Consider the following 20,408-nt stretch of genomic DNA (forward strand, 5'->3'; position numbering starts at 1 on the left):
CACGGGTTTGATTCCCTGTTAGGGCACATACCCAGGTTGGAGATTTCATCCCCAGTAGGGGTGCATACTGATCATTGTTTCTTTCTCTCACATGGATGTTTCTCCCTCTCTCTTTCTCTCTCCCTCCCTCCCTCTTTCTCCAGAATCAATGAAAAACATATCCTCAGTGAGTATAAATAAATAAATAAAATAAAAACTCAGATTCTAGAGGGATTTGTGAAAGAGACTTGAGGGATTTATCAAAATGTGTGCTCAGAATTACAAAAGTATAACATGGGTTTTCTAATTATAAGTCATGTAATATTTAAGTGATTTTTCTTTCAATAGGGTTGCTGGAGTGATACAAGGGGGGAGGGGAATGCCAAAGACATTTGTATTTTTAAGAGGCATCTGACAATATCTCACATAGGGCTACATTTGTTCTATGAATTTCACCGTGCGCTACCGTGACTAACTCTGACTAAGTCCATCAAAGAACACTTCAGAGGGAAAGTAGGGAAGACTAGGCAGAGATCCAGGAGTCTAAAAGCCACCACCCACTAGGATACTTCCAGAGCATTACTGTGCACCAGGTGCTATATGAAGCACATGGCATACCACATGCTCATAAGCACATAAAACCACAATCCTTCAGATAAGCCTGTGAAAGAGATGATCTCTCCTTGTTGAGGGTGAGGAAGCCAAAACATAAGCAGTTTAACTTAACGAAGAATGCATCCTTGGTTAAGGGCCAGGATCTAAGCACAGGTCTATCACCCTCAAGCCCTGTGCTAACCCCAGCCCCCTGCCCCCTGTCTTTAGGGAAGAATTTCAAGTTCAGTGTAGCCAGACTTTGATATGCACTGAGGACTGGTGGGAGACAAGGATCTCTACTATACAATGAAAGGTTACTGTTTGCAAAAAGACCTGCAGGCCTTTATTTTTATTTTTTACTAGAGGCCTGGTGCATGAAAATTCATGCATTCAGGCGGGGGGCGGGAGTCCCTCAGCTGGGCCTGCACCTTCTCGCAGTCCAGGACCCCTTGGGGGTTGTCCATCTGCCGGCTTGGGCCTGCTCCCTGGAGGACCAGGCCCAAGCTGGCAGTCAGACATCCCTCTGGCAGCCCGGGAGCCCTTGGGGAATGTCGGACATCCTTAGCACTGCCGAGGATCCTTAGCACTTAGCCTGTCCCACCACCGCCACTGCGCTCACAGCCATCAGCCCAGCTTGTGGCTGAGAGGAGCTCACCCTGTGGGAGTGCACTGATTGCCAGGGGGCAGCTCCTGCATTAAGCATTTGCCCCCTGATGGTCAGTGTGCATCATAGCAACCAGTCGTTCCTGGTTGTTCCGTTGTTAGGGTCAATTTGCATATTACTCTTTTATTATATTGGATTGTTGATAGTATTACAGATGTCCCTATTTTTCTCCCCTTTCCCTCCCCCCCCCCCCCGCCTACCTCCAACCCCTAACCCACCTCAGGCCTTCACCACTCCAGTCTCTGTGTCCATGGGCTATGCATATATGTATATACTAGTAAGTTTTTCGGTTAATCTCTTCCCGTCCCCCCATCCCCTCCCCTCTGAGATCTTATGTTCAGCCAGTGTCATCTGCAAGGTGGCCCATAAGAGTGCAGGAGAATATGCTGTGGGTCACCTCGTTGATGGGGTGGCATCTGACCAGAGTGGCCAGCAGGACAAGGTTCAGCATGGAGTGGGTGTGGGTTAGGTCAGATGATGAGATTACTCTTTGCTCATAATGCCACATCATAGTGGACGCATCACAAGCTCCTTTCACAAACCTGGCCCACCTCTGATTTCAGTTTTCACTAGAGTGGGCAGTCCCAAAGAAGCTCAGCCTGCTTTTATGCTGCCAGCATCCCAACTAATTGATACTCAATTAGTACCTTGCATATTTTGCCATTCTCTCATTAAGACCTTATTCAACTTAGTGGGGTCTCATTTCAGCCTATGCTCATATGCAATCTAGAAGTGCAGAAAATTTAGCAGGTCCATTAAGGGAAGGAAGTCATTGGATAATTCTGGGAGGATTCACTCTGCCTCTGAGCAGTCACAGCAGAATGGAGCTACTGTTGATTAGAGTGGCATACTTGATATATTGGCTTTTCATCTTTCCTCATCTCGACTTTCCTGCTTCCTCATTCCCCTGTGATCGTCTTTCAAAAAATTAAAATAAAATAACTGCATTCCAATCTTTGTCACAGGTTCTCCTATAGGGGAACTTAAACTAAGACAGTTGGTACAGAAAGTGATTATAGAATGTACTCAGGCCCAGACAGTGTGGCTCAGTGGTTGAGCATTGACCCACAAACCAGGAGGTCTTGGTTCAATTCTCGGTCAGGGCACATGCAGGAAGCAGCCAATCGATGATTCTCTCTCATCACTGATGTTTCTAACTCTTTCTCCTTCTCCCTTCCATTCACTGAAATCAATAAAAACATTTTTTTTTAACTTAAGTACTCAGGATAGGATTCTGGAATTGGGCCTATGAGAGATCATCACCCCATTTCTGATGATTAGAGAGGGGCAATGATCCCTAACATTGCAACAACTAAATCATGCATGCTGACTGGGATGAAGAATAGGAGGGAAAGGTAGGCCTTCGATTATGCTGTAGTTCTGCCCTTGAACAATATGGGCAATGGAAAATACAAAGCTTACGGAGCTGGCTGACTTTTGCTAACTGCCTCAGGAGCCTTGAGGGAGAACCTAGGGAGTTAGTCAACTATCAACCCAGGGCATGCCGTGACAACCAGAAGGATTCATGGCAACAGTTAAATATCTCCTAATGTGTTAAAAATACAACCCGGAATTAAACTTTAAGGACAAAAGCTCAATGGAGACTGAATGTGTAACCTTGAAAGGTATCATCTGCTAAATTAAGGGCCCTCCTAGGAAATAATGGCACCTCGAGGCCTGGGATGGGACTGTTAGACGTCAGTGTCAAACAAAGCTATAAGTAGAATTGCCTGGTTCCCAATCACTTCCCACCACATGCCTGCAGCACCTGGAAATAATAATGCTCACTGACATGGACTTCTTTCTTTGTCTTTCTGTCTCCTTCCCTTCCTCACTTCCACTTTCTGAGCTCATTTCTCATACAAATCACCTGCCCTGAAGCCCCTTCTCAAGCTCTACTTTCAGAGGAAACCAAACTAAAACACACACGATGTCTCCAAAACCTTCACATTTTCTGCTTTATGAAAGGTAGGCTCACTCCTGCTGGGATGGTTGGGCTGACTATTGGATATGGAATATTTATTATTTAGAGCCCCAAAGCAGGATGAGTATGGGGTATGTGCCAGATTGCACATTTCTAACGCCTTGCAGAATTTTCACCATAAAACTTAGTGGAGATGCTGAAAACCCACAGTCACAGCCAGATGAGTTATTGCTGCTGGAATTTTTAAGTGACTCACATAACATATTTTTAGAGAAAATCCACCCCAGAGCAAAATTGGAAGCATTGGAGGAAGTATACCTTATAGGCCTATAATTTTTCACCTTTCAGATTCCCTTACATATCCAGTTCAAGCTATCATTAATATTGCTTTGGGGCATTCCAAATTGTCCCCAGAGAGCAGTCTGCTACTAGCTCTAACCACTTTCCAAGAAACATGAAGTTCAAGCAGTGTCTAAAAGCTTAGATCAATGAGTCATGAAGAAGCTAAATGGGATGACTAGCCTTCACCGAACTCCCGGATCCCAAAGTGCGAGCCTGGGGGATGCTGACGGATGCTCTCCGAGGCACAGCAGTTAAAATAACACTTAGCTCTCAGCAGTTTCCAGTCCCAAGTCACTTGTTGAAATCTTATATATTCCATAGCCATGTCTTTGAAATATGTGATATTGCCCTCGTTTTTCTAAACAGAAAAAAAAAATAGATTAAAAGTGACTTATTTAATAATGTAGCGGTCAAAAATAAATAAATTGGAACTCAGTAGTTCCTGAGTTCAGGAATATTTTGTTTGGCTGTTTAAGTGTGAAGAATTCAAAATGCACTGGTGTGTCATCCAAGAAGCTAATTTTTTCTGGGTGTTATTTCTAGCTGTGTTCCAGAAGCAAAGGACATCAATGAGTTATTTGAATGTAAGGCTTGTTTTTCTAGCTCTGGAGAGTAGAGGATGTTTGTTGCACTCAACAGATGTTACAAAAAACTCCAATAACATTGTTGAAGAAGTAAAAGAATATTTAGTGAGTTTTACTTATTTTTGAATAGACAAAAGAGGATGTGCAAACCAGGAGTGACTGACAGATAGGGGCAGGGAGTGGAATTGACATCTTATTGTGTGTCCACTAGTAATCCAAATTTAAGGTACCATTCCTTTATTATGCTACTGAGTTGCATAGCTTTTTATTCAGGGTACTCATTGCAGAGTTTGAGTATAAGAAATTAATTTTTTAATAGGCATAATTTTTATTTTTTGAAATAATAGTTTATTGATTTTTATAGAGAGAGAGAGAAACATCAACGATGAGAGAGAATCATTGATCGCTGCCTCCTGCACGCCCCCTACTGAGGATTGAGCCTGCAACCCAGGCATGTGCCCTGACTGGAAATCTAACCATGACCTCCTGGTTCATAGGTCAATGCTCAACCACTGGGCCACACTGGCCAGTCAGAGGATATGCTTATTGATTTTAGAGATAGAGGATGCACCCCAAACCCACAACCCAGGCATGTATCCTGACGGGGAATCAAACCCACAACCTTTCGGTGTAGGGGACAATGCTCCAACCAACTGAGCCGCTATGGCCAGGGCAGGGTATTTATACTTTTACTAAACAAATTCTACCACCTCTTTCCCTCAAACAGCACCTGACTTGCCAACTAAGTCCTAGGAAGTTTCTAGAAACAACACTCAGCGCTTTGCCTTCCTGATCTCCATGTTTGGACAGCAGCAAGCTGCCCGCAGTCTGATTATAACAGCACAATCAAGTTGGGGTTTGTCTTTCTCACTTATCAAGAAGTCTGCATGCAGGCGCCTGCCGGCTTTGCTCCAACAGCCCTGTGATGCCAGGGCCAGTGTCTGCAGGCCCCATTGGCCTCTTCCTCGTGACTGTCACCTGACACCAGGAAATACTGCCCCACTCACATTAAAGCCCCTGTGTCAGTCCTCAGAGGGGCAGCCTGGCACAAGCACAGGTCACCCAGGGCTGACAGTTATATTAGCAGGGTTCTCTTGGGCTGTGCCTCCTCTGATTTCTCTGTTGGGCTGCCTCCCTCCCACTGGGTCAGGGGTCCTCAAATTACGGCCCGCGGGCCACATGCAAATACAAATATTGTATTTGTTCCCGTTTTGTTTTTTTTACTTCAAAATAAGATATGTGCAGTGTGCATCAGAATTTGTTCATAGTTTTTTTTTAAACTATAGTCCAGCCCTCCAACGGTCTGAGAGACAGTGAACTGGTCCCCTGTTTAAAAAGTTTGAGGACCCCTGCCTGGGTTATCTATAGCTTTCAGGTGGCTCTAATAGCTACCTGATTGCTCTGTTGTTTTGCCCTGGGACATCCACTTCTCAAAGGCCTGGAATCGGGTGAGGTGAGTGTATGAGTTTTGTTCTGATCTGGAAGCCTTCCTTTCTTTCTTTGGTCGTCTCTGGCAAAGTAGCTGGTTTTCCATTTAGCTAGCTGTTCTCATGGACCTATCAACCTCCTCTTGATGGTTTTTCAAGAAAAGCCCGTTGCTTTTGCAAGCAAACATGGGCTTGAATATACCTACAGCTTTGAACCTCTGTGTGTGAGTGATCTTTTAGGGCCGTGTCGGCAAACTGCGGCTCACGAGCCACATGCAGCTCTTTGGCCCCTTGAGTGTGGCTCTTCCTAAGCCTTAGGAGTACCCTAATTAAGTTAATAACAATGTACCTACCTATATAGTTTAAGTTTAAAAAATTTGGCTCTCAAAAGAAATTTTAATCGTTGTACTGTTGATATTTGGCTCTGTTGACTAATGAGTTTGCTGACCACTGTTCTAGGGGGAAGGAGATTAGGATCTGCATTACCCAGTGTTGACACTCTGCCCGATTAAGTGGGGGTTGTGGGAGGAAGAGCCCCACATCTTAGACTCACTTGGAATTCAGCCTCAGCAACTTGGAGCTGGGAGAGAATAAGAAATCCTAGCAGCCTGTTCCTTCCGAAAATATATCATAGCCATTGACTAGGCGCAGGGATCCGCAAACTTTTTAAACAGGGGGCCAGTTCACTGTCCCTCAGACCGTTGGAGGGCCGGACTATAGTTTTAAAAAAAAAACTGAACAAATTCCTACGCACACTGCATATATTTTATTTTGAAGTAAAAAAACAAAACGGGAACAAATACACTATTTGTATTTGCATGTGGCCTGGGCCTTAGTTTGTGGACCCCTGGGGCCTGTGAGGAGACAGAGCCCTTCTTCCTTAACCACATCCACCTGAGGAGTGGGGCTTCCCTGCTCCTGCAGAGTTGGTGGGGAAGGAGCAGGTTGTGGTCAAGTGACACAGACTCTGTTCTAACCAAGATGTAGAAGGTATTTTTTTGAAGAAAAAAAAAAAAGTGTATTTTCTGTATACCCTTAGCACAATTTCTGGAGGCTTTACTTTTTAAAAAAATTAATATTTAATTTTCTCCAGTTATGGAGAAGGGGTCTGTGGAACTCCTCACACTGCCTGCTGGAAGGTGTAGCTTTTCTGGATGTTTTCGTCCTGCTAGCAGATTACAGAATTGATATTTCTATCTGCAATATTAGGTGCAAGTATTTTCTCCCAGTTTGTCATTTGTCTTTTTACATTGCTTGCGGTGTTTTGGCATGAAATTTTAAATACAGTGGCATGTAGCTTACTTATTTCACCCTTATTGGATTTTGAGTTTTAGTTGGAAAAGCATTATTCACTCCCATGTTATAAAATAATTCATTCTTTTTTTCCCTAGTACTTGTGTAATTTGGTTTTTTATGTAGATCTCCAATCATGTTTTAATTTAGTAAAGTGTGTTTTGTGAAGTGTAATTTCTAAAGTACCTTGTTCTAAATGGCTATTTAGGTGCTCCAAAGTAATGATTAAAAATTACATCTTCTTGTCAGGTACTTGAGTTTGCACCATTATCAATTTAAAAGTTTCCCACAAATTATATTTTAGTTGTTTTCAGACTCCATTCTGTTTTATTGGTATATCAATCTATTTATGAGCTACTACTACACTCTTAATTATAGAGACTTTATATTATGTTTTTAAACGGTTAGCTTTTTGCAATTCAATCATTCTCTATATTTTAGGATTTTGTGGACAGTTTTTATTTACTTATTTTTTAATTTTACAATCAACTTGGACAGCTCCAGATCTGAGAAATAAAATTAAATTTGTTGGATTGTGTTACCACTTTAAATTTATACATTAACTTGGGAAGTACTGATATATTTTGACTGAGTTGTACTTTTCAAAATCATAGAAAATCTGCCCATTTGATTGAGCCTACTTTCTCAGCTTTTTAGTGGTATTTTAGATTTTTCTTCATTTAGATTTTGCATGCGTCTTGTTAAAAGTATTTCTAGATATTTGTTGCTATTGTTACTATAATGAGTGGTGGTTTTCTCTTCCAACATATTTTATATATTGTTATTTTTGGTCTATAAAAAGCTATTGATTTTTGCATTTTAACTTCATAACTTGATAAATTACTGATTCTCTTCTTGCTTATATTAATTTTTTCACTGATTGCCTTTGGCTTTCAAGGTATATAAATAAAAATAATTTTTCTTTCTTCTTTTTAATTGTTATGCCTCAAATTATTGATCTTATCTGAAGGATTGTCTAATAATAATAAGTAGTAATGGATATTATAGTAATTCGTGCCTGGTTCATGATTTTAGTGAGAATAGGAAAGATGTTGCCTTGTTAATTAAAATGATGTTGTTGGTTTGTCTTTATTTTCCTGGAATAAATGCCACTTAGTCATGATTCATCTTTTTTATGGTATTGTTGGGTTTTATTAGCTAATTATTTATTTACAACTTTTCATCAATATCTGTGAGATTAGTCTGTACTTAGGTCTTTTGTGTGGTTTTAATTGGTGCAGTCATTGGGGTTCACTGTTATATTCTCTCCATGAAATTAATTTGGAAGTTTTCCTTATTTTATAAGCCCTGGACCAGTGTAAATAGAAGGGCATTATTTGTGCTTTGGAGGTTTGATGGAAATCCCTATGAAAACATATGAGTGGATCTTTTGGGGGTGTAGCACTTTGATATAGTTCTCTATTTGACACTGAAATTCAAATTTTTTCTTCTCCTTAGGGTTGATTTTGAAAAAAAAATTGTTTTCCTTGAAATTTACCCTTTTTACCTGTTTTCAAACTTATTTACAAAGAATTGTGTAAAGCCTTCTCTTAGGAATGTTTTTAAAATCCTATAATTTCAAAAGGTATTTTCCCTGTCATTTTTTATTTTGTATTTTTGTGTTTTCTTTCATTTTTTTCTTGATTATATTAGCTACTGGTGTGTAGTTGATATCTTCAAAACACCAGTTTGTGTATTTATGTATTAGCTATATTTTCATGTTTTCTAATTTGTTAATTTCTGCTTTTATCTTTATTTTATTCTTTTCTGCTTTCTTCATATTTATTTTGTTCTTTCACTTGCTTTATGATGTGGAATTCTCCTTCCATTTTTATTATTTGTATTAAGAGCCATGAATTTTCTTCTGAACACAGTTTTAATTTATTCTACATATTCTCTTTTGTATATTTTAACTAATTTCTAAAAGAAATTCTCTAGAGAATTTTGATTTATTTTTCCCTTTGATTCAAAAGATGTTTATAAGGAAGTTTTACGATTCTGGTTGTAGAGACTTTCACCCTCTTTAAAAATTAAGTTCTACCTCAGTGTATCATGACCAGAGAATGCTGTTGCATGATTTCCTTTTAATGAAACTTATTAGGATTTATCCTATTTTTATATGTTGAAACCTAGCCTTACTTGTTAATTTTTGTTCCAATTACTTACTTGTCTTAGCTTACCAATCTTTTGTTCAAATCTCATATTATTGGTAGGATTCTGGGGTTTTTTAAAGTTTACTTAGTATAACTTTATGAAAATTATTACTCTGCCATATTTATTAATATTCATAACGTTTTTATATCCATTGCAAAATTATGGCCTTATTTACTAAAAAACATTATTATGCAACATTTCAGACAATTAAAAACTACAGAGAAGTTATAATTAACTCTCAGGTACCTATCATTTGGCTTAATAATTCTCCACTTGAGCCCAGCTGGTGTTGCTCAGTGGTTGAACTTCGAACCCATGAACCAAGAGGTCACTGGTTCAATTCCCAGTCAGGGCACATGCCTAGGTTTCGGGCTCAATCCCCAGTAATGTGCATGCAGGAAGCAACCAATTGATGATGTTTCTCTCTTGATGTTTTTATCTCTCTATCGCTTTCCCTTTCTCTCTAAAAACCAATAAAACATATTATAAAAAATTCTCCACTGGAGACCGGTTTTGTTCCATCACGCCCACAAGCCCTCCACCTGCTTCCCATGCATTACTTCAAAGCCCATCTTAAAATGAAATAAAAAAATTTCTTCTTTTAAAAAAAAAATATATATTTTATTGATTTTTTTACAGAGAGGAAGGGAGAGGAGTAGAGAGTTAGAAACATCGATGAGAGAGAAACATCGATCAGCTGCCTCCTGCACACTCCCCACTGGGGATGTGCCCGCAACCAAGGTACATGCCCTTGACTGGAATCGAACCTGGGACCCTTCAGTCCGCAGGCCGACACTCTATCCACTGAGCCAAACCGGTTAGGGCTTCTTCTTTTTTTTATGCTCTCAAATAGTATAAGTAGCATCTGGTTTGTCTAATCTTCAGTTTGTCAAAATTCCCCCTCGGAATCATCTGGGCCTAGTGTAGTTTTTTGTTGTTAGCTATGTTTTCTATTTTTTCTTTGGTAATTATTCTGACTTTTTACTCAGGTCAATTTTGATGAATTGAATTTTCTTCTAGAAGATTATGTATTTGATATAGTGTTTCAAACAGATACAAACAGCATTATAAAACATTGTATTTTGTGATTTAATTTTTTTCTCTATTTTATAGTTAATTTCCCTTTTATCTTTCACTGTTATAAAACTTTTTGCTCTCTGCTCTTTATAAGACACTATTAAGAGAATGAAAAGGCAAACATCACTTATCGTATAACCCAGCAATCTCATTCCTAGGTGAGATTCACAGTAAGTAGAGGAAGCCACACTTTAAAAGCTATGTATTATCTGATGGCATTTATATGATACTCTGGAGGGGATAAAAGTACAAGGAAGGAGAATATATCATTGGTAGCCAGGTTGGGGGACTGGGAGAAGGACTGTCTGTACAGTGAATGCATAAGAAAATTCTGAGGAGCTTCTAGAATGTTTTGTACCTTGATTGTGATAATAGTTGCACAACTCCATGCAATTGTAAAACTCATAAAACCGTACACCAATAAGGGTGTATTTGTTGCACATAAATATAAAAATATAAATGAAGTGGGTAGGAAGGTATAAAGTTAAAATATCCAAGAAAAATCAAATAAATATGTTTCTTCTTGTGCCAAAAGGCTGACCTTTCAAGGCTACTCCAACATGTTCCCTTACCATCAGTGTTTTGTGGGGCTTGGCCACATGGGGCACCCTCATCGTGAGGTTAAAGGAGGGAGGAAGGCAAAGTTAAGGTATTGATCCTTGTGGCTCCTTCCCTGGGGGACTGCCTCAGGCTGGCTGTGATCTTCCAATAATCACCAGGAAGCCTCTATTACCATGAATCTCCCCTTGTACTTTTCAACACTTACTTCTCCCTCTAATCCAGTGGTTCTCAACCTTCTGGCCCTTTAAATACAGTTCCTCATGTTGTGACCCGACCATAAAATTATTTTCGTCGCTACTTCATAACTGTAATGTTGCTACTGTTATGAATTGTAATGTAAATATCTGATATGCAGGATGGTCTTAGGCGACCCCCTGTGAAAGGGTCATTCTACCGCCAAAGGGGTCGCAACTCACAGGTTGAGAACCGCTACATCCTTTTGATTTAGAGTTGCTGACAATTCCCACTGATACTAGCCCTAGGAAATTACACTATTGGGTGGTTTCCTTACTTGTGTCCATACTTTTATAAGATCACTATATTAAAATCTCTCACATTATCTATTTAAATTTGCCATCCATTTCATGCACAGACCCTAACTAATATAGTGAGTGAAGACTCATGAGAATGAATCTAGCATAGTCTTAAGACAACGAAGAGGCCAGCTTAACTAGAAAAGAAGGTACATTTGAATAACTGAGAAATAAGGTAAAGTAAACAGAGTGAGGCTATGATCAGCAAGGTCAAAACATTGAAAACTGGGTTAATCTTAATTTTGTCAGAAAAAAATAAAACCATTGGAAACATTTATACAGGAAATTAATATAATTAAAACAATGCTTAATGAAGATTGGCTGTAGGGTGCAGGATAGATTGGAGCAAGAAACGTGGAGTTTAGATTAACAGAAGAATGAAATATGATATGTAAGGTGAGGGAAGCTACACAATAATTACGCAGTGGCAATGACAAGCATAGAAAATTAGATGTTGGAAAGTAAGTGGATACATGACAAAAAAGAATAAGATGATCCAAAGATGACTTTGAAGTCTGGGTGACTGGAAGAATGATAATATTATTAAAGGTTGAAGTTTGTGGGAAAAGCAGACAGATTTATAAAGGAAGATGATGTTTGAAAGGTCACCATCACACTGTCATTTCAGAAATCAGCTCTCCTGGGTGGGTTTGATTTCAGCTTGGGAAATACTTTTTCTCCCTATGGTACAGAAAAACCTAAAGTCATAAATCTCCACTGAGAACCAGCAGATGGCTCAATGTATGGCATTCAAAGAGTCTGGTTCCAGGGATCATTGGGGAGAGAAGTTCCAGTCCCAGGAATAAGATAAAATAATAATTTCTATGGCTTAACTCAGCACAACCAGTCAGAGATTGGTGGCTGGAATCAGAGGAATGTTACCTGACAAATTGAAACTCTAGCCAAACCAAATGGAAGACTGATGAGAGCTTATCTAGCAGGAGCTTACACACACGGTAAAGGCAAGGGCACTCATTGCACTGGACAATTTATTTACGTAGTAGTTTACCAGGTGTGATTGGTCAGCCTGGGAAGGAGCTGGTGTTTGGATTCAAAGACTGTAGGTGTTACCACTTCTGCTTCAGTTCTTGCCTCTGATTAGTAGTAACCTGTATTTGGTTAGTTCAGGAGGGAACAGGCTACTGAATGTGACTACTGGCCCCATTGGGATCAGACTACTGAATCTGACCTTTGAGGATCACAGCTTAATAGTAAGCATAGGTTCCTTGTGCAGTTATTGGTACTTTTGCTGCAAATGTGAAATTTGACTTGTGAATTCAGGCAGGAGAGAGGATGTCGATGGAGGACTTCTTTGAACCCAGGTGGGCAAAAGGAATATACCCCAGACTAAGACTTGTGATGAGGCCCAAGTTTTTTCTTCGTTTTTGGTCTCATCCAAGAACCTAACACAATACTGGATTTAGAGAAGACTCCCACTAAATAAACATTGAATTGAATTGGCACTAACCCAAGATAAAGGTAGTCCTACATTTAAGATAGAATATTCTTGCTTGAAAAGCCAAAATGTTATAAGACTCAGGGACCTCAAAAAGAGTTTTAAGTTTTGAAAAGTCCTATGTGCTTCAGGAAATATGAAGTGGGATCCTCAAATATGTAAGGGTGAATAAATGACTTTAGATAGGGGTAGCTTAGAGGACAAGACTAACATAGCTCAACAAATACTAAAGGGATAAGAATTAATAGGCCGACTGGGAGGCAATATTCTGTATTTTTCAAGAAATCCCAGTAGTGATGAAGATTCGAGTTAAGTAGAGACATATCAGAGAAAGCTCAGTATGTGATTTCTCTACTGAAAACTGAAGCAAGTATAGGGCAGTGGATCTGTTCACACTTATATATCTCATAAGTGTCTTTCACCTCAAAAGATTAAGGGCAGATATGAAGGAAGCATTTCAATGACATATTTATATTCCATCACCTTCAAGTGAGTACAGTCACTGTAACAAAGGACACATGAAGACGTCTTCTGCAGTACATTGCTGAACTAGTTCTCCCTTGGATAAGCTTCTCCAGAAGCAGCCCAGGGGTCAGAATTTCATGAGTCAATGTTGACAGTGAAATCTTGAGTTTGCATTTTCATCATTGAATCAGAGGCTTGGAGGAATTGCTAATAGAAACTCTGAAAGAAACCTAACAAAACTCTGCCTGCGTTGCTGGGTTTTTCAACTGTAGAAGATATCATTGTGTTGATGCTTTTTCCTTAGGTGTTGTCCATTGTCCTTGTGCAAGAGGAGTTAATTAATAGCACATAGGCAGTTTACTGTGCGAAATCCCCAGAAAAGTTAATAAAAGAATTCTCTTTAAAACATTTACTGTCTACAATATATCATAAATGGATGCCTCAGTATTCCTAACAATAGGCTTTATTATTGATATTTTAGTTATGGTGGAAAAAATTAATTTTCCAAGAATGTATGTATATATCTTGATTGCAAAATTGCTACTATTTGTTTTTAACTTTACTCAAATAAAAATTTGAGGCCTAGATATAAAGAGGAGCGCCCAAAGTCACAGAACAAGCTGCTACCATATCACTCCAAGCAATATGAAAACTCATTTTTCACAAAATATATGTCAAAAATCAATGGTTTTCATTTTTACATCATCAATAATAGTAAACAACTTAGCTATATTAAGGTATTTATAAGACTCACTATAAAATATAATGGAGCAATGCCTCAATATTAATACTTTATACTAAATAATAGTTGGAATTTTAGGTAGCTAAGTGGACAGCTACTCATTCAGTTCTTGATATTTCATTAAATTATTCAAGTGACAACAACTCTAATAAGTACTCCCCAGAAGAAATAGCATAAAGTAACCTAATTGAAGGGACATTTAATTTATTGTGTGTGTGTGTGTGTGTGTGTATCTGAGTGTGTGCATGTGAGAAACTATTTTGTATGTTTAAATTTAACTTTGTATTAAATATAGTTTATATACAATATTATATTTCAGATGTACAACATAGTTATTCGATATTTGTATACCTTACAAAGTGGTCACCATGACAAATCTAGTAACCATCTGTCACTATAAGTTATTGCATTATTAATGACATGTTCCCTGGGCTGAACATTACATCCCCATGACTTATTTCTTTTATAACTGGACATCTGTACCTCTTATTCGACTTCACCCTTTTTTGGCCATTACCTCACCCTCCTTTCCTTTGGCAACCATCAGTTTGTTCTCTATAGCTAGGAGTCTGTTTCTGTTTTGTTTATTTATTCACTTGCCTTGTTTTTAGATTCAATGTATAAGTGAAACTATATGGTATTTGTCTTTCTATGACTGACATGTTAAAACCTAACATAATGCCTTCTAGGTTAATCAATGTTGTCACAAATAACAAGACTTAATTTTTATTTGTCGCTGAGTAATATTCCATTGTATATAATCCACTTCTTCTTTATCCATCTGTCTATCAGTGGACATTTAGGTTGCTTCTATAACATGGCTATTGTAAATAATGCTGAAATGTTGAAAGAGTGGCATTGTGAGGCCCAGTGGTAGAACCCACCCTGGGCACCAGAGCCAGGTGCACCAGGGGTGTGCCTTTGTGGGCTGTGTGCACCGTCCTGTTGCAGTTGGGCCACAGCCATGCAGGGCGTGCTAGTGGGATGGGCTGGCTCCCAGCCTGGCTGGTTCTGAGGCCCAGCAGTGACTACTGTGGGTGGGCAGGTTTGTGGGACTGGCTTCCCCCAGCAGGTTGCTGTTTTGGGGTGAGCTCCAGAGCTACCCTGGGGCCACACACCAGGTGTTGGGAAGCGGGCTGATGCTTCAGAGGGTCCCCATGAACTAGCATTTCACTTTTAAAAAATGCTCACCATCTTATTTAAAAGTTGATTGACAGAAATCTGAATTGGTTCTTTTCTTCAGGCTTAAGACAAGTGTCAAAATTCCCTTGGGAAATTTTTTCAGCTTTCCTCAAGGCTGAAGAAATTGGTTTTATATAAATTAATACCCTTAGAATTTTATCCTCAAAGAAATGTTTAATAACCTAATGGCTTATGGTACAGTGCAAGTGATTTCTATTAAATGTTTTCTTTTACTTGTTTTTAGCACAGCAAAAAGTGACTCATAGAATGGTAGTCTCCCTTCCTCAATATAGTTTGCATTACTCTCTGAGCGTATCATGAAGAAAAATGATGCTTTGATTAAAAAAGGAATATCACCTACTATAGTCAGACCTCACCAAGGACAGGCCTGCACATCTTTCTTTTAACTTTTCCCCATAAACATGACAGAGGGCAATGGTAGAATACATCAGATTATGACAATTGTGCAAGGACTGCTATATGTCTTCAGTTCCTCATGAAACATTCACGTTTCTAACCATTGCCGTGTGAATACTCATTGATCTTCAGTTTTTCCTCTTTGTAAAAATGTAGAGATATGCTGAAAGGGTGAGGTCTACCTGCCTCTAGCCCATCAGCCCAGAGTTATTAACCCATTAGCGCAATTCTAAGATCTAAGTAGAAAGGGCAGTGTGAGAAATGGAATCTATTCTCTGTTTCCTTTTTGCACTTTTTCATCCTCACTTCCTCGTTCAGTTTCATCTCATGCTGGACCTGATTTACTGTGAGGGTCTTCCAGCTGATTTGCCTGCCTTGCCTCTGCATCCCTTCTTCACACGTTCCAGATAGGACTTCAGGCCTGCACTCTGCTCTCTCTCACTGCCCAGGGTTTCCAGACCTTTGGGTGGTTAACCTATTCTACCCCCCTACCGCTCCTCCCCCAATTTATAGGGGATAGCCTCAGCCCCTCATTCTGCCCTCAGTCTCTCTAGATTTCAAGGCGTCTGGTTTGGCTTCCTTTGTCTTTTCCATCATCCCCACTGTTCTGCATGTTATCTTGTTTCCTGTCCAAGTTACACAATTGTGATTTGATGAGAACCCTTCATTTACAAAATGTGATAAGTTTCCATGGATTCAAGCTAATTCCTCTGGCAGAAATATTCATGTCAATTTGTTTTAAAATACTGGAATTTCTCTTCTTTCTGTCTTAAATTGTGGATGATATTTCTTTCACATTATTCCAATGAGACCATTTCTGGTACTTTTAAAGGCTAACATGTTATATATTTTTAATCACTTTAAGTATGTAAAAGGCAATTAACTATTCACAATGTACTGTCAGTATTTTGAACACTGGAAACATTTCTAGGCAACGTGAAGTGTATAGTCCCCATGAATTGACATTGATGTTCCTTTTAAAATTATTACTAATGTAAGTATTATGAATACCTTCTATAGGTGAGGTTCTACATATGACCTTGGGAAGTTATATAAGTGCAGAGCTAGTCCTGTTGACCTGTTGTTTAGGATCTACATTTGGAAATGGTCCATTTGTAAATGATTAGTCCTGCCCTTGTGGAAAAAACAGTGGGGTGATAAAAATCCCATTGATATTATTGACTTCGCCTGTAGGTAAATGAGGTGTACAAACTAATTCTGAAAGGAAACTGGCTTTTCTACTCCCTTTACCACTTTTTCTTCATCAAAGCGAGATTTTGAAAGCCACAAAGACGTATTTATTCAGTAATGTAGAACTTGTTATTGAATGCCACTCTGTCCCCGAGCATATGTCATGCTAGATCGTATCAGTACACAGCCCTTATTCAAACCCTGAGGACCAGATTTGCTTCCAAATGCAGAAGTTTTCAAATTTTAGGAAAGTAAAATGGTGCATGCATCTTCTATTAAAAAATGCTCCCAGGGGAACCCCCAGCAATTTCCTATAATCAAGCACATTAATGTGTAAGAAGTGAAAACATGGCTATTTACTTAGGAATAATGAAGTTTATAAGTTTTTACATCAAGATGGACAAGGTTTTGCAACCAAATGCATTACAGAGACAATTTTTATTTTTTACAGCTTTTTGGATTTCAGAATTATAGATAGAAGCTTGTGGACCTGCGGTATTTAATAAAAAATGGAACAGAGTTTCTTTCTCAAGGAATCCAATAAGTGTTACTATCCAGCTAATTCATACTAGTAGACCCATTACTGATGTTAAAACATTGAATTTTCCCCCCAAGAATTAAGCATCCATTGTCCAAAGCTATTCAAGGACTCTCCCCTCCAACCCATTTATCCCATGGATTCCTGGTACGTTTCCAACCACGACCCAGTAACCAGCCCATATGGGTATCAGAGCCGTACTTCTTATTCAAAATGTTAAATATCACCCCTGAAATCACAGGATAACAAATGTATTCCGAAAGAGCCGGGGATTTTGATAGAAAAAGAAGAGATTAGCGGAAACTTGGGAGTCCCACTTTCTTTTATTTTTAACTTTTATGGACCAGAGAGTTAGGAAATCAGAAAGCCAATGGAATTATGTCACCAATAATGCTAAGTCTCTGCTGCTCCACAGGGAAAACCAGTCCCAGGAGAGCAAGTAGGAAGAAACAACTCTGGGAAGGAGTCGACTCCGTGATTTCTTATTATCAATGGCTTTCACAGTCATAGTCATTACATTAACTCAGATATGGGAAATTCCGTGTAGGCTCATTGATATTTTTACAACGGATGTTAATTTTCAACATGACTCATTGAAAGAGAACATGGCTTGATGAAAGACCTCTTGTTGAGATCTTCTCCTTTGCTTTCTGGAAATAATCTCCTTGTGTAAATTCTAACTTTGCTGAAAGGTACGTTTTGCTTTTCATCTGTAGAGTGGGCATAATAATTCCTGTTTGAAGCTAGGATGTTTGTGAAAGTTAAGTGAGATGGTATATATTGCTAAGCAATTGCAAGACATTACCAATTTTTGATCAGATTGAAAATGTGTCTTTAAGATTCCTGCTTTAATATTTATTTATTTATTTATTTATCTATCTATCTATTTGTTTATTTATTTTACTGAGTTTGATCAGCATTGGTCTATAGGCTGTAAGTATAAATGAGAATGCATTGATCGGTCCCCAACCTACCCAGTTGGCCAGAGATCCATAACTTGAGCTGATACTATTTAAGATTTTTATTAAAAGTATTTCCTACTCTAATTTAGCATGACAGGCAGTGCAACATAGTGGTTGAGAGCATGCATTCTGGAACATGATTATCTTCTTTTAAAATACATATTTTATTGATTTCAGAGAGGAAGGGAGAGGGAGAGAAAGATAGAAACATCAATGATGAGAGAGAATCATTGATGGGCTGCCGCCTGCACGCCCCCTACTGGGGATCAAGCCCGCAACCCAGGCATGTGCCCTTGACCAGAATCGAACCTGGAACCCTGTAGTCCACAGGCCGATGCTATATTCACAGAGCCAAACCAGCCAGGGCTGGAACATGATTATCTTGATTTTTTTTTTTAAATCCCAGTTCTTGTACCTACTAGCTTGAGCAAGTTTCTTAATCTCTTTGTTCTTCAATTTCCTCGTTGGTAAAATAAGAATAATAATTGCATCTATCTCATTATATTGTTAAAAATATTAAATGATTTTTTTAAAATCTTTATTGTTCAGATTACATTTGTTCCTCTTTCCCCCCTCCCCCATAACTCCCTTCCTCCCAGTTCCCGCCCCACCCTCCACCCTCACTCCCCACCCACTGTCCTCATCCATAGGTGCACGATTTTTGTCCAGTCTCTTCCCGAATCTCCCATTCCCCTTTCCCCCTCAAGAATATTCTGTCCATTCCCTTTCTATGCCCCTGATTCTATTATAATCACCAGTTCATTCTGTTCATCAGATTATTTATTCACTTGATTTTCAGACTCACTTGTTGATAGATGCATGTTTGTTGTTCACTATTTGTATCTTTACCTTTTTCTTCTTCCTCTTCTTAAAGGATACCTTTCAGCATTTCGTATAATACTGGTTTAGTGGTGATGAACTCCTTTAGCTTTTCCTTATCTGTGAAGCTCTTTATCTGACCTTCAATTCTGAATGATAGCTTTGCTGGATAAAGTAATCTTGGTTGTAGGTTCTTGCTATTCATCACTTTGAATATTTCTTGCCATTCCCTTCTGGCCTGCAAAGTTTCTGTTGAGAAATCAGCTGACAGTCGTATGGGTATTCCCTTGTAGGTAACTGAGTTTCTTTCTCTTGCTGCTTTTAAGATTCTCTCTTTGTCTTTTGCTCTTGGCATTTTAATGATGATGTGTCTTGGTGTGGTCCTCTTTGGATTCCTTTTGTTTGGGGTTCTCTGCGCTTCCTGGACCTGTAAGTCTATTTCTTTCACCAGGTGGGGGAAGTTTTCTGTCATTATTTCTTCAAATAGGTTTTCAATATCTTGCTCTCTCTCATCTTCTGGTACCCCTATAATTCTGATGTTGGTACGTTTGAAGCTGTCCCAGAGGCTCCTTACACTATCTTCGTATTTTTGGGTTCTTTTTTCATTTTGCTTTTCTGGTTGGGTGTTTCTCGCTTCTTCGCATTTCAAATCTTTGACTTGATTCTTGCCCTACTCTGGTCTGCTGTTGGGAGTCTGTATAATATTCTTTATTTCAGTCAGTATATGCTTACTTTCTAGATGGTCCTTTATCACACCATCGAGGGTCTCATTAGATTTCCTGTACATCTCATCAAGTTTATCGACAGACTCTAGAAGCCTCTTGAGAGACCTCAAAAGTGTGGTTCTGAACTCAATATCCTCCCTTGATAGTTTTGTCCTGTTTCTTTGTCTCCACATTTTTTACGCTTTCTTGGTACACCCCCTAGTGGTCTTTGTGCGCAGTCTTGTAGTTAAGCCCTGATTGTTGTAGTTAATACTAGAAGGATTTGACCACCAGGCTGACTGGCTGTGAGAATCAGCTGTGTGGAAAACTTCTGTCCTCTGGGGAGGTGCTAATCTAGCCTTTGCCTGAGGCGATCCAGCAAATGGCTCTTCGCAGGGCTTGGGCGGGGCAGGATCAACAGGGTGGGTGGAGGGAGCAGTTATGGCTGCTCTCAGTCCTGGTCCTAGAGGCTCTGCTTCTCAGAACCCCAGCCGCCACTGCAAACCTCGGAGAGAAGGCTGCCCTCAGTTTCCAACTGATGCCAGACAATCCCGCTTCTCCCGTCTGAGTCTGAGTCCCTAGAGACTCGCCCGGATCTGGAACCCAGAGTCTGAGACTCCTTCCTGATTGAAAATGACAACCGTGCCCTCAGCCACCAGCCCGCTTTGCGCACACACCTCGGTACCTTTATATTTTCCACACTGCGCCTCTTCTGAGCTTCGGTATGCTGTTCTCTTTCCTTTTAGTTGAAGAGTCTCTCTTCAGCCAGCTTTCCTGTGGTTCTGGGTGATGTCAGTTCC

Source organism: Myotis yumanensis, unplaced genomic scaffold (genome assembly GCF_028538775.1).
Source record: "Myotis yumanensis isolate MYYU_CA2020_CCGP unplaced genomic scaffold, mMyoYum1.0.hap1 SCAF_15, whole genome shotgun sequence".
In the NCBI taxonomy this organism is placed as follows: domain Eukaryota; kingdom Metazoa; phylum Chordata; class Mammalia; order Chiroptera; family Vespertilionidae; genus Myotis; species Myotis yumanensis.